Raw genomic sequence first — 18,611 nt, forward strand, 5'->3', positions numbered from 1 at the left:
AGAGTGAGATATAAAAAGAAGAAATAAAAAATTAAAAATTAAAAAAAAAAATATATATATATGGTTCACAGTCATCCACCACTCAAACCTCCCAGTCCTCAGTATCTTGATGTACATTCAGTACTTGTCAAAGGGCCTCCAGTCTCCTACAGGTGTCTCAGGATGGGAGCCACCCCACCCAAAGATGGTGGCCACACAATCAGGGATAATTCAAAATGTCTGCACTAGCCTCCAAACACACTGGGGAGCTACAGCTCTGAATTCTGTAAAAGCACTAGTCAGGTCTTTCCAGAACAGTTCTAACAGAAATATCTATGGTTATGGAAGGGTCCTATGTCTGTACTGTCCAAAATGGTAGCCACCTGCCACCCATGGTTATTAAGTAGTTATAATAAAATGAGTATAACTGAGGTACTGAATTTTTAAATTTTATTTAATTTTTAATTCATTTTAATTTAAAAAACCAAATGTGGCTAATGGCTGCTGTAATATACAGCACAAGTCTAGATGTTAATCAAAAGAGTAGAGAAAATAATTATTTCCTTGCTAATGTTAAAACTGTTTCAGTGTCACATGTTATTCATAGAGTCTTTATAAGGATTAAATGAAAATACATTTAGAGAACTTCAAACAACACCTGGTCAATGGTAAGCTCAAAATCAATGTTAGCTTTTCTATTAATACTCTTACTTTATGTAGCTAGTTGTTAAATTTTAATTACTATCCAGTTTATTTTGTTTTGATAAGGTAAACAATAGATTTATGAGACTATAAGAAATGATTTCCTTTGGTTCAATATTAATTTTAATGGGAAAAGGAAAAATGGGGTGTGGGAATAGGATAGAGAAAGTTAATCAATTCTTGAAAATTTTAAATATATGGCAACACATTCCAAAAAATTCTGAATTGAATTTTCTCATTTTATGGAATAGTTTTCATTTGTGATGATTCTTTTTTCTTTTTAGTTTGAGCTCCATTTCTTCTGAGCCCTTAAAGGGTGTAGAGCTCCTTCTCTGTGACTGAGTAATTTTATAACCATTGAAAATAGCTCATTTTACCTCTTGTTAGGTGCCCTTCCGAGCAAGATAAGATGGCTAATTACATATGCCATTAACCAAATGCAATTTAAACTAATTGACAAAAAGTATTATACAGCAGCATTTTTTGAAGAACAAAGTTATATAAAATGCAAGGTCATATTTCAGAATTTTGTCCCCAAGAACAAAGAATTCTCAACATTAACTGTCTTGTTGTGAATGCTCCAAAAATTCTATGACTTTTAAATGGTGTGCCAGAACTAAGAAAGCTTCATCTTTTATCTAAAAGTCACCAAGTGCCTGCTATATCTAAGCAGTTCTCCTAGGCATCATGAAAGAAACAAACAAAGGTGCCTAAGACGTATTTCGGACACTCAAGTGGTTTGCATTCCCACATCTTTTTTTTTTTTTTCTTTTCTTTTTTTTTTCACTGAGGCTATTAAATAACCTTTTTTCTTAAGGGTTGTGGAAGAGGACTTTTTAAAAAATTTATTCCAGTTTGATTATACATGACAGCAGAACACATTTCAACTCATACACAAATGGAGCACAGCTTTTCATTTCTCTGGTTATACATGATGCAGAGTCACATCACTCATGTAATCTTACATGTACATAGGGCAATTATGTCCGTCTCATTCCACCCTCTTTCCCATTCCCATACCCCCCTCCTCTCTCCTCATTCTCCTCTGCCCAATCTAAAGTTTCTCCATTCTTCCCTTGCCTCCCCCACAGTATTATAGATCAGCATCCACATAATAGAGAAATCATTTGGTCTTTGTTTTGGGGGGGATTGGCTTATTTCAATTAGCATGACATTCTCTAGTTCCATCCATTTACCTGCAAATGCCATAATTCCATTCTTTAAGGTTGATTAATATTCCATTGTGTATATATACATATTTTCTTTATCCATTCATGTATTGAAGGGCATCTAGGTTGTTTCCAATTGGGAAGCAATTGTGAAGTAAGCTGCTACAAACATTGATGTTGCTGCATCACTGAAATATGCTGATTTTAAATCCTTTGGGTATAGACTGAAGAGTGGGATAGCTGGGTAAAATGGCGGTTCCATTTCAAGTTTTTTAAGAAATCTCCATACTACTTTCCAGAGTGGTTGCACTAATTTGCAGTCCCATCTCCTTGCCAACATTTATTGTTGCTTATATTCTTGATAATTGCCAATCTGACTGAAGTGAGATGAAATCTTAGAGTAGTTTTGATTTGCATTTCTCTAATTGCTAGAGATGTTGAATATTTTTTCATATATTTATTGACTGATTGTTTATCTTCTTCTGTGACGTCTGCTCAGTTCCTTAGCCCATTTATTGACTGGGTTATTTATGCAGTTTTTTGGCATTAAGTTTTTGAGATTTTTATATATCCTGGAGAATAGTGCTCTATCTAAGGTGTGTGTGATAAAGATTTTCTCCCATTCTGTAGCCTCTCTCATCACATTATTGATTGTTTCCTTCACTTAGAAGCTTTTTAGTTTGAATCCATCCCATTTATTGATTCTTGATTTTATTTCTTGTGCTTTAGGGGTCTTGTTAAGGAAGTCAGGTCCTAAACTGACATGATGAAGATTCACACTTCTGTTTATGGTATTTTGGTGGTTCCTGTTGTATCATGGATAGTACCTTTGGCACAGACAGTAGTCTGTCATGTTCTGGCCCCAGCTCTCTTACACAGCCTGATCTTTAAGTTCTCTTCCTTTGTGTTGTATCCTTCAGCAATCTTCATTAGTTCACCCTTGCAATATGCTTGGAACTGACCTTAAATTGCTAATCTTTAAACCCCAGCTCATTTTGCATGCACACACACACACACACACACACACACACACATACACCGAGCATTCGTTCACTTCTCATTTGTAAACCTTAACATGATCCCTTCTGTGGAAACTACCTGAAGACTCCCTTGTTTTCCTTTTGCTAATACTGCAGCTTGAGCATGACAATATGGTAATGTCTGTGATAGATATAGTGGTTTATGAGTCACTATCCTAAATCATAAGCTCCTTGAAGACAATGACTATATCATCTCACTAATGTAACCCCCATTCATAGACATAGTTAAATTTCCAAAGTTTATCAAATGAATAAATAAAGAAAAGACTAATGTACACATTTAACTAGATTGTAAGGTAAAATATCTCAGGATGCAATTAGATTTTCAAAAAAAATTGCCATGAAAACTCAAATGAAGGATATTTCATGTAATAAGATCTGGCAGGAAAATATCATCATTTTTGGTTGAAGTAACAACTAAACAATTCCCTGAAGTACAAGGTAGAAGTGAGAAGAAAATCTTATCACATGTTGCAGACAGATGATATGTGACCTGTGTCTGTCTATTCATCCCATGACCAACAAGTTGCTGAGTTCTTTGAGAAATCCAAAAAGGATGATGAATGGTTTCTTCCCTTGGGTAACTTAAGAGTCAGCAGAACAGATGAAAATTTTTGTATATGCTTATATAGAAGGACACACCTGAACTCAGGGGAGATTATAAGCATGACCTTCATAAAAGCAATTCAGTTTCTTCCTTTGCAGAGTTCAATGAATCCAAAAAAAGTACACATGGGATAGAAGAAAGTGGGTGATAGTCTTAGTCAAGTAAGAGAGATAAAGTACATAAAAATCTACCCAGGAGTCTTCGAGGAAAGAGCACTAAATTGGAGATTCTTCCATCAAACCTGCAGGTATAGAACCTAATTTTCCAACATAGTATAGATTCCCTCAACTGCTTCCTTGTCTCTTGGTCAGAATCCTACCCAGGCAATGTTGCCTCTATACTTCTATATGCAGATGAAATATCATAGTGCACAGCATACATTGACTCCCTGAATCATTGTGTATGGGGTAGTGATGGAAGAGAGGTAGCTCCCCTTGAGAACAAGTAAGAAACAAAAAACAAGAAGGCAGGCAAATAAAGGTTTCTCCTTAAGGGAATTACCTAGATACCTGTTGGGTGAAGGTCCCTGAGATAACCATGTAAACTAATATAGTATTTGAGACTTACTTTGATCATCTGTAAAAATAAACCAAAAGTTTCAATGACGTACCCATAGCTAGTCATTAGTCCTGGGATTGTGTTAACACCTGATCTCTCTGATTCCTAAATGAGCCATGTTTTTGTTAGTCAGGCTTCCTCCCTCCTCATGCTGGATAAGAAAATGGCTAGGACTGTAACTTACTGTATGTCCCTAGAAACCAGAAATTTAAAGCAGTAAAAAACGTTGAATGTATGACATAATCTCCTAATGTTATAGAAACTTAATTGTTCATATAAACTTAAAGGAACATAGCACTGAGAGCAATGAAAGGTGTTGTTGACATTTTTGTCACTGATATTTTCTGCCAAGCTACAAGAATTCCACAGATGCACCCAGTGCCTCCAGATGAATTTGGTTATAATTTTTGCTGAAATATCCTTGAATTATATGTAAGGAAATCAATCAATTTAGAATAACTATAATTCTTATTTTAAATGCATTTCAGGCAAGACAGAAATCTACTAAATCTTGCCAAAACAATGCCCAGAAGGTTCTTCTCTGACTATTTTTAGGTAAATGCCAAAGTCAACAGAGTATGTTTATTGGAGTGGGATTGCTGCATTATTTATTATCTCATTATGAACCTACATATTTTAATGAGTTCATTTCTCCTGAGGCCTATTCACCAGGGTGTGTGAAGGGAAGAAGAGAAGGTCATGGGAAATCACGAAGAATATTTTTCATGTAGAATGGAACACGAAAGCTCTCTTTGGGAGCTCTTTTATCCATGTGACTACTTTCTACTCCCTAGGAAAAATAAGGAGCAAAGAATAAAAAATCCACAAGGCACTTGATACCCCTTCCCAGCTTTGTTTATTTAGTACCATGCATAGGGATTTGTTTGCCACTATTTGTTTCAGGTAGATAATGCTGTTAAGCATATCTTAGCATGCTTGATCAGATTCTGAACCAACAGTCTTCTTTAAACTATGAATTTCAAATATATTTGAAGCATCTAACCCTGGCCTTCTGCTGAATAACATTTCTAGCTGTGTCCAAAACACTTTTCTGTTTTACCATCAATTTCTACATTAGGTTTGTACATATTCCAAACCTAACTTGCAAAATCCATACTGGTTCCCATATATCCTGTTTTAAGTCAATTTCCCATAGTTATCTGAATGACAATACCATTATCTTAATAATCTAGGTTCAATATTGTGCCACATCCTATCTACATCCCACCATCATCTACCAAATCCTGTAACTTCTGCTTGAATATATGTCACTACCTCTTCCCAAGACTCTCTCTGGGGCGTTACTTTTACTGACCCAGCCTTACGATTGGCCTTTGACTGATCTCCTTATCTCACCTTCATCTTTATCAAGCAGTAGTGGGGAGAACAGATTATTTTTCCTGAAGCCCAAAAACCATCAAGCCTATAACAGAAGCAAACAGCACGGATGGCATGTAGCCATTTGTAATCTGAGAATGCAGTAGATCCCAATTTCTCACCACCTGACAGAGAGGAGTACCTGCACCAGCACAGTTAGGCATACCAGGAGGTGAGCTTCAGAAGAAAGGCACTGTGCTCCATAGCTTTGTTTATTTATAGAGAAGATGGAGAGAGGAAAGCAGGAATACACAATCATCTAATAATAGGAGTCAGAAAGACTCAAGCTCACACAAGGGGAGGAGATAGCTTTATCTCCTGAGAGATAACATATAGGTCTAAATACCAGGCACCTAGGAGACCACATACCATCCTCAGTATCATCTGGAGACCTTGCCACTTCCTGCTGAGACATTTATTCTTAGACTCCCTGCAGAGAGCTAGTGGCTCATCCAGTAGACCAAGTAGTCTTATTTCAAATCAAACTCATTTCATAGCTCTATTCGAAACTCTTTACCAATCCCCCATTGCCTAGAAAGGGAAAGATTTCTCTAGTCTGGTAAACAAATGTTGTATTTCCAGGAGGTTAAGTATTTACCCCTTATTATGGCCCTACATTATCTTACCTATTTCTTTTTTTTTTCAATTGATTTTTAAAATTTTTAAATTTGTTCTAATTAGTCATACATGACAGCAGAATGCATTTATGCATTTTGATAAATCATATATGAATGGAGTATAATTTCTCATTTTTCCAATTGTACATATTATAGGATCACATCAGTCATGCAGTCATATACATACATGAGGTAATAATGTCTATTCTAATTGGGGTGAGATAAAATCTTAGGGTAGTTTTGATTTGTGTTTCTCTTATTACTAGGGATGTTGAATATTTTTTCATATATCTGTTGATTGCTTGTAGATATTCTGTGAAGTGTCTGTTCATTTCCTTAGCCCATTTATTGATTGGGTTATTTGTATTCCTTTTTTTTTTAAAATCTTATATTTTTTTATTGTAAACAAATGGGATACATGTTGTTTCTCTGTACATGGTGTAAAGGCATACCATTTTTGTAATCATAAATTTACATAGGGTAATGTTGTTTGATTCATTCTGTTATTTTTTCCCTTCCCCCGCACCCCTCCCACCTCTCTTTTCCCTCTATACAGTCCTTCATTCCTCCATTCTTGCCCCCCTCCCTAACCCTAACTCTAACCCTAACACTAACCCCTCCCACCTCCCATTATGTGTCATCATCCACTTATTAGTGATATCATTCGTCCTTTGGTTTTTTGAGATTGGCTTATCTCACTTAGCATGATATTCTCCAATTTGCCTACAAATGCCATAATTTTATCATTCTTTATGACTGAGTAATATTCCATTGTGTATATATATATATATATATATATATATATATATATATATATATATACCACAGTTTCTTTATCTATTCATCAATTGAAGGACATCTAGGTTGATTCCACAATCTGGCTATTGTGAACTGAGCAGCTATGAACATTGATGTGGCTGTATCTCTGTAGTATGCTGATTTTAAGTCTTTGGGTATAGGCCAAGGAGTGGGATAGCTGGATCAAATGGTGGTTCCATTCCAAGTTTTCTAAGGAGTCTCCACACTGCTTTCCAGAATGGCTGCACTAATTTGCAGCCCCACCAGCAATGTATGAGTGTACCTTTCTCCCCACATCCTCTCCAACATCTGTTGTTGCTTGTATTCTTGATAATCGTCATTCTAATTGGGGTGAGATGGAATCTTAGGGTGTTTTTGATTTGCATTTTTCTTATTACTAGAGAAGTTGAACATTTTTCCATATGTTTGTTGATTGTAGATCTTCTTCTGTGAAGTGTCTATTCATTTCCTTAGCCCATTTGTCGATTGGATTATTTGCATTCTTGGTGTAGAGTTTTTTGAGTTCTTTATAGATTCTGGAGATTAGTGCTCTATCTGAAGTATGATTGGCGAAGATTTTCTCCCACTCTGTAGGCTCTTTCTTCGCATTGCTGATAGTTTCCTTTGCTGAGAGAAAGCTTTTTAGTTTGAATCTATCCCAGTTATTGATTCTTGCTTTTATTTCTTGTGCTATGGGAATCCTGTTGAGGAACTCTGGTCCTAAGCCGACATGTTGAAGCTCTGGACCTACTTTTTCTTCTATAAGATGCAAGGTCTCTGGTCTGATTCCGAGATCCTTAATCCATTTTGAGTTTAGTTTCATGCATGGTGAGAGATATGGGCTTAGTTTCATTCTGTTGCATATGGATTTCCAATTCTCCCAGCACCATTTGTATTCTTAATGTAAAGTTTTTTCAGTTCTTTATAGATTCTGGAGATTAGTGCTGTATCTGAAGTGTGTGTGTTAAAAATTTTCTTCCACTCCGTAGGCTCTCTCTTCACATTGTGAATTATTTTCTTTGCTGAGAAAAAGGTTTTTAGTTTGAATCTATCCCAATTATTGATTCCTGCTTTTATTTCTTATGCTTCATTTTGTTGCATATGGATTTCCAGTTTTCTCATCATCATATGTTGAAGAAGCTATCTTTTCTCCATTGTATGTTTTTGGCACCTTTGTCTAGTATGAGATAACTGTATTTATGTGGGTTTGTCTCCTCTCCTCTCTTCTGTAACATTGGACTACCTGTCTATTTTGGTGTCAATACCATGCCACTTTTGCTACTATTGCTCTGCAGTATAGTTGAAGGTCTGGTATTGTGATACCCCCTGCTTCACTTTTTCTGCTCAGAATTGCTTTGGCTATTCTGGGTCTCTTATTCTTCCAAATGAATTTCATGATTGCTTTCTCTATTTCTATGAGGAATGTCATTGGAATTTTAATTGGAATTGCATTGAATCTGTATAGCACTTTTGGTAGTATGGCCATTTTGACAATATTAATTTTGCCTATCCAAGAACATGGGAGATCTTTCCAACTTCTAATGTTTTCTTTAATTACTTTCTTTAGTGTTCTGTAGTTCTTGTTGTAGAGGTCTTTCACCTCTTTTGTTAGATTGATTCCCAAGTATTTTTCTTTTTTGAGGTTATTGTGAATGGTATAGTTTTCCTAATTTCTCTTTCAGAGGATTCATTACTGATGAATAAAAATGCACTAGATTTATGAGCATTGATTTTATATTCTGTTACTTTACCAAATTCATTTATGAGTTCTAGAAGTATTCTGGTGAAATTTTTCCGCTCCTCTTTATATAGAATCATGCCATTGGCAAATAGTGATAGTTTGAGTTCTTCTTTTCCTGTTCATATCCCTTTAATTTCTTTAGTCTGTTTAATTGCTCTGGCTAGAGTTTTAAGGAAAATGTTGAATAGAAGTGGTGAAAGAGGGCATCCCTGCCTTGTTCCAGTTTCTAGGGGGAATGCTTTCAGTTTTTCTCCATTTAGAATTGGAGATGGGCTTAGCATAGATGGCCTTTACAATGTTGAGGTATGTTCCTACTACCCCTATTTTTTCTAGTGTTTTGAGCATGAAGAGGTGCTGTATTTTATCAAATGCTTTTTATGTATCTAATGAAATAATCATACGACTCTTAACTTTAAGCCTGATGTGATGAATTACATTTATTGATTTCCGCATGTCAAACCAAACTTGCATCCCTGGGATGAAACGCACTTTATTATGGTACACTATCATTTTAATATGTTTTTATATACAATTTGCTAAAATTTTGTTAAGAAGTTTTGCATCTATGTTCATTACGGATATTGATCTGAAGTTTTCTTTCTTCAATGTGGCTTTTTCTGGTTTTGGTATCAGGGTGATATTAACTTCATAGAATGAGTTTGAAAGGGTTCCCTCCTCTTCTAGTTCATGAAATACTTTGAGGAGTATTGGAATGAGATCTTCTTTGAAGATCTTGTAGAACTTAGCTGAGAATTCATCTGGTCCCAGACTTTCCTTGGTTGATACATTTTTGATGATTTCTTATATCTCATTGCTTGAAATTGATCTGTTTAAATTGTGTCTGTCCTCCAGATTCAGTTTGGGTGGATCATATGTTTCTAGAAACCTGTCAATGTCTTTGAGATTTTCTATTTTGTTGGAGTATAGATTTTCAAAATGCCTTCTAATTACGTTTCATATTTCATTAGTGTCGTCATGATATTTCATCATCATGATTTTTACATCACAAATTTTACTGAGTTGAATTTTCTCTCTCCTCTTCATTAGTGTGACTAAGAGTTTATCAATTTTTTTTTCAAAGAACCAACTTTTTGCTTTGTCAATTTTTTGAATTGTTTCTTTTGTTTCAATTTCATTGATTTCAGCTCTCATTTTAAATATATCCTGTCTTCTACTTTTGGTGTTGATCTGTTCTTCTTTTTCTAGGGCTTTGAGATGTAATATTAGGTCATTTAGTTGTTGACTTTTTCTTCTTTTATTGAATGCACCCCATGCAATAAATTTTCCTCTTAGTACTGCTTTCATGCATCTCAGAAATTTTGATATGTTGTATGGTTGTTCTCATTTATTTCTAACAATTTTTTTTATTTCTTCCCTGATATCTTCGGTTATCTATGCAAGATTCAATAACCTATTATTTAGTCTCCAGGTGTTGGAGTAGTTTCTGTTTTTTATTTTATCATCAATTTCTAATTTCATTTCATTAAGATCTGATAGAATACAAGGTAGTATCTCTAATTTTTTGTATTTGCTAAAAGTAGCTTTGTGATATAACATATGGTCTATTTTAGAGAAGGATCCATGTGCTGCTCAGAAGAAAGTATATTTGCTCATTGATGGATGGAATATTCTATATATGTCTATTAAGTCTAAATTATTGTGTTATTGAGTTCTAAGATTTCTTTGTTCAATTTTTTTTTAAAGATCTGTCCAATGGTGAAAGGTTTGTTAAAGTCACCTAGTATTCTGTTGTGGTCTATTTGGTTGCTAGAATTGAGAAGGATTTGTTTTACATACATGGATGTGCCATTGTTTGGGGCATAAATATTTATGATTGCTATGTCTTGCTGATTTATGCTTCCCTTAAGCAGTATGAAATGTCCTTCTTTATCCCTTCTGACTAACTTTGGCTTGAAGTCCACTTTATCTGATATGAGGATGGAAAACCCTCTATTTTTACTAAGCCGATGGGCATGGTATGTTTCTTCCCATCCTTTCACCTTTAGTCTGTGGATGTCTTTTTCTGTGAGATGAGTCTTTTGAAGGCAGCATATTGTTGGGTATTTCTTTTTAATTCAATCTGCCAGTCTCTGTCTTTTGATTGATGAGTTTAGGCCATTAACATTCAGGGTTATTATTGAGATATGACTTGTATTCCTGGTTATTTTGTCTTATTTTTTGTTTTTAGCTTGACTTGATTTCTCCTTAATTGAATTCCCTTAGGGTAGTTCCTTTCTTTGCTGACTTACATGGTTGTTTTTCATTTCTTCCTCATGGAATATTTTGCTGAGAATATTCTGTAGTATAGACTTTCTATTTGTAAATTCTTTTAGCTTTTTTTTATCATGGAAGGATTTTATTTCATCATCAAGTCTGAAGGTAAGTTTTGGTGGGTATAAGATTTTTGTTTTGCATCATTTTCTTGAAATATATTGTTCCAGGCCCTTCTAGTTTTTATGGTCTGGGCTGAGAAATCTGCTGATATCTATATTGGTTTCCCCCTATATATAATCTGATACTTTTCTCTTGCAAGCTTTAAAATTCTATCTTTATTTTGTATGTTAGATATTTTCATTATAATATGCCTTGGTGTAGATCTGTTGTAATTTTGTACATTTGGTATCCTGTAAGCTTCTCGTATTTGATTTTCCATTTCATTCTTCAGATTTGGGAAATTTTCTGATATTATTTCATTGAATAGATTATTCATTCCTTTGATTTGTTTCTCTGTGCCTTCCTCAATCCCAATAATTCTTAAATTTGGTCTTTTCATGATATCCCATAATTCTTGGAACTTCCCTTCATGATTTCTTACCATCTTCTCAGTTTGGTCAACTTTGTTTTCAAGATTAAATGTTTTGTCCTCATTGTCTAAGGTTCTGTCTTCCAAGTGATCTAGCCTCTTGGTTATGCTTTCTATTGAGTTTTTAATTTGGTTTATTGTTTACTTCATTTCAGGATTTCTGTTTGTTTGTTTTTTCCGAATCTCTCTTTATTGAAGTGATCTTTTGCTTCCTGCATTTGCTCTTTTAACTGTTGATTGGTGCATCATTCATTGCCTGCATTTGCTCTCTTATCTCATCATTTGCTTCTCAGATCATTTTCATTATTATGTACATTCTGAACTCCCTTTCTGACATTTCTTCTGCCATGCTGCCATTGGATTCAATTGATAAAGCATCAGGTTTGTTTGGGACACTTTCTTCCCTTGTTTTCTCATATTGTTCTCGTATCTTCCTTTCTAGCAGTGTGAATCCAAGGTATTGCTATTTCCCCTGTATAGACTTACAATGTCTCTGCATGTTTCCAATACTTCACCTTGAAGTTAGAGATCAATATTAGCAGCAAGCCATACAAACAATATGCATTCTTAACCCAAATAGTCTCTATTAAGATATTAATCATATTGTCTTAATAAACAGAGATGATGAGTTGGATTCTTATCTACAGCATAACCAATAGGTTTCCAATAAGGACCACAATTTCTAATGTGGACAAAGAGGGTGGGGTGGGGTATAGGATATAATGTTAATGAGATAAGAAGTGAGTCTATAGAGGTGCAATGTCTTAGGAATAGTGAAAGTGGAATTAAAAGAAATAGGTTGTTAGCATGAGAAAAGAGAGAAAGAGTCTCCAAGGAAACAGATAGATAAGAGGAAAATAGAGAGTGAGAAAAAATATTAATAAAAGTAGGAATAATAGTAGGTATAATAGAAATAATCATAATAATACTACTAATAAAAAAATTGTACAATAAAACTATACCGTACTGTTCAAACTTTCTAGTCTTCAGTAGCCTGATGTCTGATAGGAACTTGATAATGTGGTGTCCCAAGAATGATACTGTCCCACTAGGGATGGTGGCCTCCAAATCAGGAATAATCCATGCTAGTGGGCAGAGGCAATCCCACGTGGGGATAGAAGGTCAGCCACAAGCACAGGTACTAGAACACACGGGGCACACAGGTGCTGGAGATGGTGGGTGCAGACTGGGGCTGGATCTTGGTGTGGAACATGTGTGTGGGCGCTGGACCTGGTGGTTTTTTGGTTTTAAGACATATTGAACTAAAAGAGAAATTTATTATAAGGTTATAGGTGTATTCCACAGTCAGGAACCAGGAAGGAATTAGGACTTCAGGAGCATAGTCAAACTGATCAGTCATGATCCAGCAGAAAGCAGATGACACTCTCAAAAAGCATAATTAGCATACTTTGAAAGCATTATGGGCAAAGTTAAGGGAAGCAGCAAGGCAAGGTTAGGCTCCCTCCTCTTGTTCCTTTAGGCCTAGCGGTGGCAACACAGCCTGCCCTGTGCTAGATTTGGGGTGCATTTATTAAAACAGAGTGAGATCTCTCATTATAGCCAAAAGAGAAAAACTACTCTACACAATCTGTAACCTTGACATAGAAATACAGATACTGCAAATCTGCAGCCCAAGTTGGAAGAGGCCAAAAATTAAACACCCCAACCTCTCTTCCTGTCTTTTGATCACCTAGTGCTCCCTCCAAACCCACTGGAAGCTGGCAGGCACAGGAGTTGTTGAGTCAGATGATGGAGAAACCAAGCAGGGAAGTCAAGGGTGAAAAGTGGATCAGGAAAGGAAAACAAAAATCATCCTTGTTGGTATTCTGTCTTCATCATATATTTCTATAAAACAGGAAAGGAGAATGAGAAATACAACAAAAAATTAGCTGAGCTCTTTAAGCTTCCTTGCACACAATAAGAAGAAGGTAATTACCTTCTAGTCAAGAGATGAGCCCACCTCATTAGTGGTCTCCATCTCAACTTCAAATTCCTGAGACAAAATGTCCATCCAAACTTCAGGCAGGATTTAATTCTTAGGCATCTGCAACTCAGAGATTAGCAGAGATCAGCATGTGACTACCAAAGGACTCAACTCAGATTATTGGGAAAAATTTCAAATTGAGCAGCAGATATGTCCCCAAGAAATCTGCAACAGATGCCAAAGGACAAATATCTCCAATGTTTTTAATCTCGTAGCTATGATTATCAAGTTTCTTACCCGCAAGTTCATAAATAGAAAAATAAATTAGAAATAAGAATTTATGTATTCTTTGGGATCTATTATTTGTGCAACAAGGCATGATGCCCACCCTGTTAGGCCCTAAAGCATTGAACATATTAAGTAATTTGAAAGGAGTATTTTCATTTACCAACATAACTCAGAGTTAAACATGCACTTGGGTATTGTCTTTTTTGTTTATATGCCTCAAACTCTGCCTCAGGCTCATTGAACACTGCTCAACAAAAAGAGCATCTCAGAAACAGTTCAAGGCAAAATTCCAAGTTTAGGGAATGTATTGACAACTGTAAAAAAAAAAAATGAAAAGAAAGTATATGCGTGAAAGTCTTTCTTCACCATGAAAAAAGCAAATGACTTTTATAATTCTATTGCCCAGACATATATAAATGATGAACATTATAGGACTCAAGAATCATGCTGTAGAATTCTTTATTTCCAAATGTATCTCTGGTTAATTGAACATACTGGAAGAATCAGAAATTGTTCCTTCTAACAGTTCTATCACCTCAATTTTGAATAACAACATAATATGAAATCCCTACTCCTTGTCTTCCTGTAGTGGTTATTGGAAGAAAAATTGTATGATGCCTCTACTGTGAACTTTTTTCAAGTTTTAAATGTAATTTCTTGAAAATGAAATAGGTATACTGAAATAAGTTTATGCTTCAGAGTCAGACTTACACTCAAATTCTGAATCTGCACTTAATTTTTATGTGACTGAGTTCAGATCCATCAGAAAGTCAAACTTGCAGGAGGGATTAAAAATTCAAGACCAACATGGTGAGACTGGAGAGGAAAGAAACAAGCAAACTGTGATGTGGTATCATACAAAGGTAGCTACCACTCACAATAAGCTGGGAAAAGACAAACCAAGTTAAGTAGGTAGGGTGTATTCCTTTACACATGGGGTTTCTTTAAAAAGGTTCCACAAAAACAGTAAGAGTGATTATGTTAGGCAGCTTTTTGTCACTGTGACCAAAATACCACACAAGAACAACTTGGAGAATGAAAGGTTTATTTTGGCTCATGTTTTCAGAGGTTTTAGTCCATGGTCAGCTGGCTCCATTGCTTTGAGTCTAGGAAGCCATGGTGGAAGGTCATGACAGAGAAAAGCTGCTCAGCTGATGGCGACCAAAAAGCTGGGGAGTGGGAGGGGAGAAGAGGGCAGGAATAAATGTAGTCTACAAGGGAACGTTCCCAGTGACCATGACTCACCTACCCATAGCTTTATTACCTTCTAATAGTCTATTCAAATTATTAACCCATTGAATGGCTTAATCCTTGATAAGGTTAGAATCTTGATGATCCAATAATTTCCTATAACAATCCCACCTCTGGACATTGATGCCTTGGATACTAAGCCTTCAAAACATGAGTTTTGGAGGACATTTCAGAACCAAACCATAAGAGTGGCCTACTGAAGTTGGGAATTTATGCTCCTTCCTCCCAACTTTTATTTCATTTCATTGGCCAGTATTTACCCTTGGGTGATTAACACCCTTACACTTCTGAGTTGTGTTATCTGATTCCTCAGCAGTCCCTCAGGAGGTGAGATCTTATGCTCAGTGGCATGTGTTTCCTCTTATGTCATTTTTCTATTACAACATAACCAATAACTACAAACAGCTTCTTGAAACAACCAAGTTATTATCACACAGTATCTGTGAGTCAGGAGCCAGGCATATCATAGCTCAGTCCTTCCTCTGCCCAGGGCCTCTTAAAGTTGAGATCAAGGCATCAGGCAGATGCAACCACATCCAGAGGCTTGACTAAGGGAACACCCGCTTTCAAGCTCTCTTGGGTTGCTGAAGAAGTTCATTTCCTTGTGGCCATATGACAGAGACTCTAGGTTGTTTCTTGTTTGTTGGTTTGTTTTATTTTTTGCTAACTGCTGGTAAAGGACCACTTCAGTTCCTAGAGTCTTCTATTAAATGTTGGCCATGTTACCCTCCTCACAGTATGGCAGTTTGCCCCTTCAAAATCAGCAGAAGACTTGACTCTCCAATGCCTCACCTTCATTTAAAAGATTCCCTTTGCCATCGACCAAATGTTTATACCTTGCTAAATTATTACATTGAAACTAATCCCCAACATGATGGTATTGGGGCGGGGGCTTTGCGAGTGATTAGGTTCTAAGAACAGAGCCCTCATGAATGGGACTAGTGCTTCATGAAACGAACTCCAAGGAGCTGCCTGCCCCTTCTGCCATGTGAGGACATAGATGGCCATCTGGGCAGAAGCACACCAGATGCTGACTCTGCCCACACCCTGGTGTTGGAATTCACAGCTACGAGAATTGTGAGAAATAAATTTCTGCTGTTCTTAAGCCACCCAGACTATGGTATTCTAAGAGATACCCAAATGAGACTAAGCCACCCCTGAATAGGTCAGGTCCTCATCTAACAACTTCCCTTTTGATTAACTCAAAGGTGAAGGATGAGTAAGCTAATCATGGAAATTCTATCCCGTCATTTTCATAGGTCCTGCTCCCTATCGAGAGGCTAATTATACAGTGTGTGGGGGTGGAGGACAGTAAGAGACAGTCTTTAAGTCATTTTAGAATTTTGCTTCCACAATCCAATTCCAAAGGAAAAAGGGTGGGCAGGTGTTGCTGGGGCACCAAACAAAAGAAAAAAAAAGAAGAAGTCAGGTGTTACAGAGAACACATAGTTTTGTGTCCCAAAATATCAACCCTCGCCAATTTTCTTTGGTATTTTCTCCATACTGAAGATGGGAAAACTGAAGATAAAAACTTGCATCATTTGGAGTGAAGAAGTGTTACATTAGGGCACATATAAGCTATAATTTCTTTCTATTTCTTTGTCAGACATGAAGCTGTGCCCTTCGTATGCATTTACATTTAACCACTTCCTGTCTCAACAAACCAACCTGTTTAGTCTTCAAACCCTTATTTTATAGGTGAGGTTATCAATTCTTTCATTATTACATATGAATCATGTGACATACTTAGCACAGTGTTGCACATGAAAGCATATTTTAAATGGTAGCTATAAAAAAATGTTGGTGGACCTTACTTTTCTATTTGTATAAAAGTTAATCAATGTAGGTCAATAAGAATTTCCAAACCCTCCCCCTGAAAAAACTGAAAGAATTTATTTAGACAAGTACACATAAAAGTATCTTTAAAATAACTAAAACTAACTTTTGCTTGTTTTTGTTACTTCTTTAAGTATGAAGGTAAAGTTCCATGATGGAAATGAAAACTTAATTTCACTGAATGTGCATGTGTGCATCTGGGTTCAGCAAATGTGTGCTATCTTTGAGTGTGGAGGAAAGTGCAAGAAAGACGTTCCATTTTCTCCCTTGATTCTACCAAAACTGTAGAACATTGTAGCATTGCTTTCAAAAGAATCAATAACATATACCTTCCAAAAATACAAATTGAAAGTTAAAAAGGTTTTTTTTATTCCTTTTCATTATAGAAGTACAGCTGTCCCCACCTTCTCTCAACCTGGAATCAGGTATTGTTGACAGTCTATCTTCCCTGTGTCCTTCCCTGTCTTCTTTTATTCTCCATGCCTTTGCTGTTGTCATGAAAATGAAAGCAAAATGATACACTAAAAATGACCAGATATAGGAATGAGATTTCTAAAGCAAATTATACTTTAACAATATTCTACCAGAGAATTACTATAACCTGGTGCTCTTTAGTCATTTTTAAGTAAACATATTAAGTCTTCAAATAGAGTATATACAAAGGAAACCTATGAATTTTGACTCTATCAGTCATTCTGTGTTGAAATGTGCTGTGATAACAAATAATTCCTCAAAATTCTCAGGGCTTTTCAATGGTAGAAGTTTATTTCTTAATCACTTTGCATCCTCATCATAGGTCAACTGTAACTCTCCCCCATGAGTCTTTATGTCAAGGCCTAGGTTAATAAAGCAGCCCTTAACTGCAATATTCCTTATTTAATATGACTATGTAATTACTCTTTAAGCCTCTATTCAGAAATGATACTCATTTTCACTCATTGTCTGTTTTACTTCATTGCAATTCACATAATCCAAACCTGACATCAACTCCTTCCTTAGGATAAAGCAGAAAATATTCTGAACAATGGAATCTAGTACAGTAATATATATCAATATAATAAGAGTAAAAAAATTCCACCACATTCAAAGTAGAAGTAATATCATATAGCTTCACCATGATTTGATTCCTTAAAGAATGATATTAAACTTTTCAGCAATTTTGGCACATGGGACCCTTGAGCTAGATTCACAAATTTATGTAAAATCCTGAGTGATAATAGACTATAGCCCAATGGCCCAGGGTATAACTTCCAGGAAACAGCTCTTTGACAACCATGGGGTAAGAACTTACTGTCTAGCACTATTGATCCATTGAGTTTTGTATAATCACGAGGCCATTTGTGTTCAGTGTGGTCCATTCAAAGACAACTCTGCTGGCAGCTTCATTTTCTGTATGACAAGCTTATACAAAGGGGCATTAAGACTCACAAGATTCTTAATACCTATATCACAGAAACACAGGTGGCCCAACACTTGTGACCCAGCTGCTTCTAAGGTGCTATTTTCCAACAGGCTCAAGTCTATTTATTTACCTACAGAACTTTATAGTGTGATACTCTTCCAGGTCTGAGACTACAAAACCACAGAAAGAGTAGAGACACTCTTCAACCCTTATAGCACTACTCCTTTCTGCTCTGGTATACTTCAATTTTCGGTGAACCAGTTCAGTGAGTAGTTGCCAAAGTCCCCTTTAGGACTAAGACACTCACTTCCCGGCCACAAGACATGTTGGCTACAAATGACCAGCATTTATGCCCCCTATCCAAGCATTACTCTTGATTTAAAAATTCTACAAATGGGGACTGGGGAGATAGCTCAGTCGGTAGAGTGCTTGCCTTGCAAGCACAAGGCCCTGGGTTCTATCCCCAGCACCCAAAAAAAAAGAAAAAAAAAATATTCTACAAATGTTATTTTTCCTCCT

The sequence above is a fragment of the Sciurus carolinensis genome, chromosome 2 (genome assembly GCF_902686445.1).
Source record: "Sciurus carolinensis chromosome 2, mSciCar1.2, whole genome shotgun sequence".
NCBI classification, from domain to species: domain Eukaryota; kingdom Metazoa; phylum Chordata; class Mammalia; order Rodentia; family Sciuridae; genus Sciurus; species Sciurus carolinensis.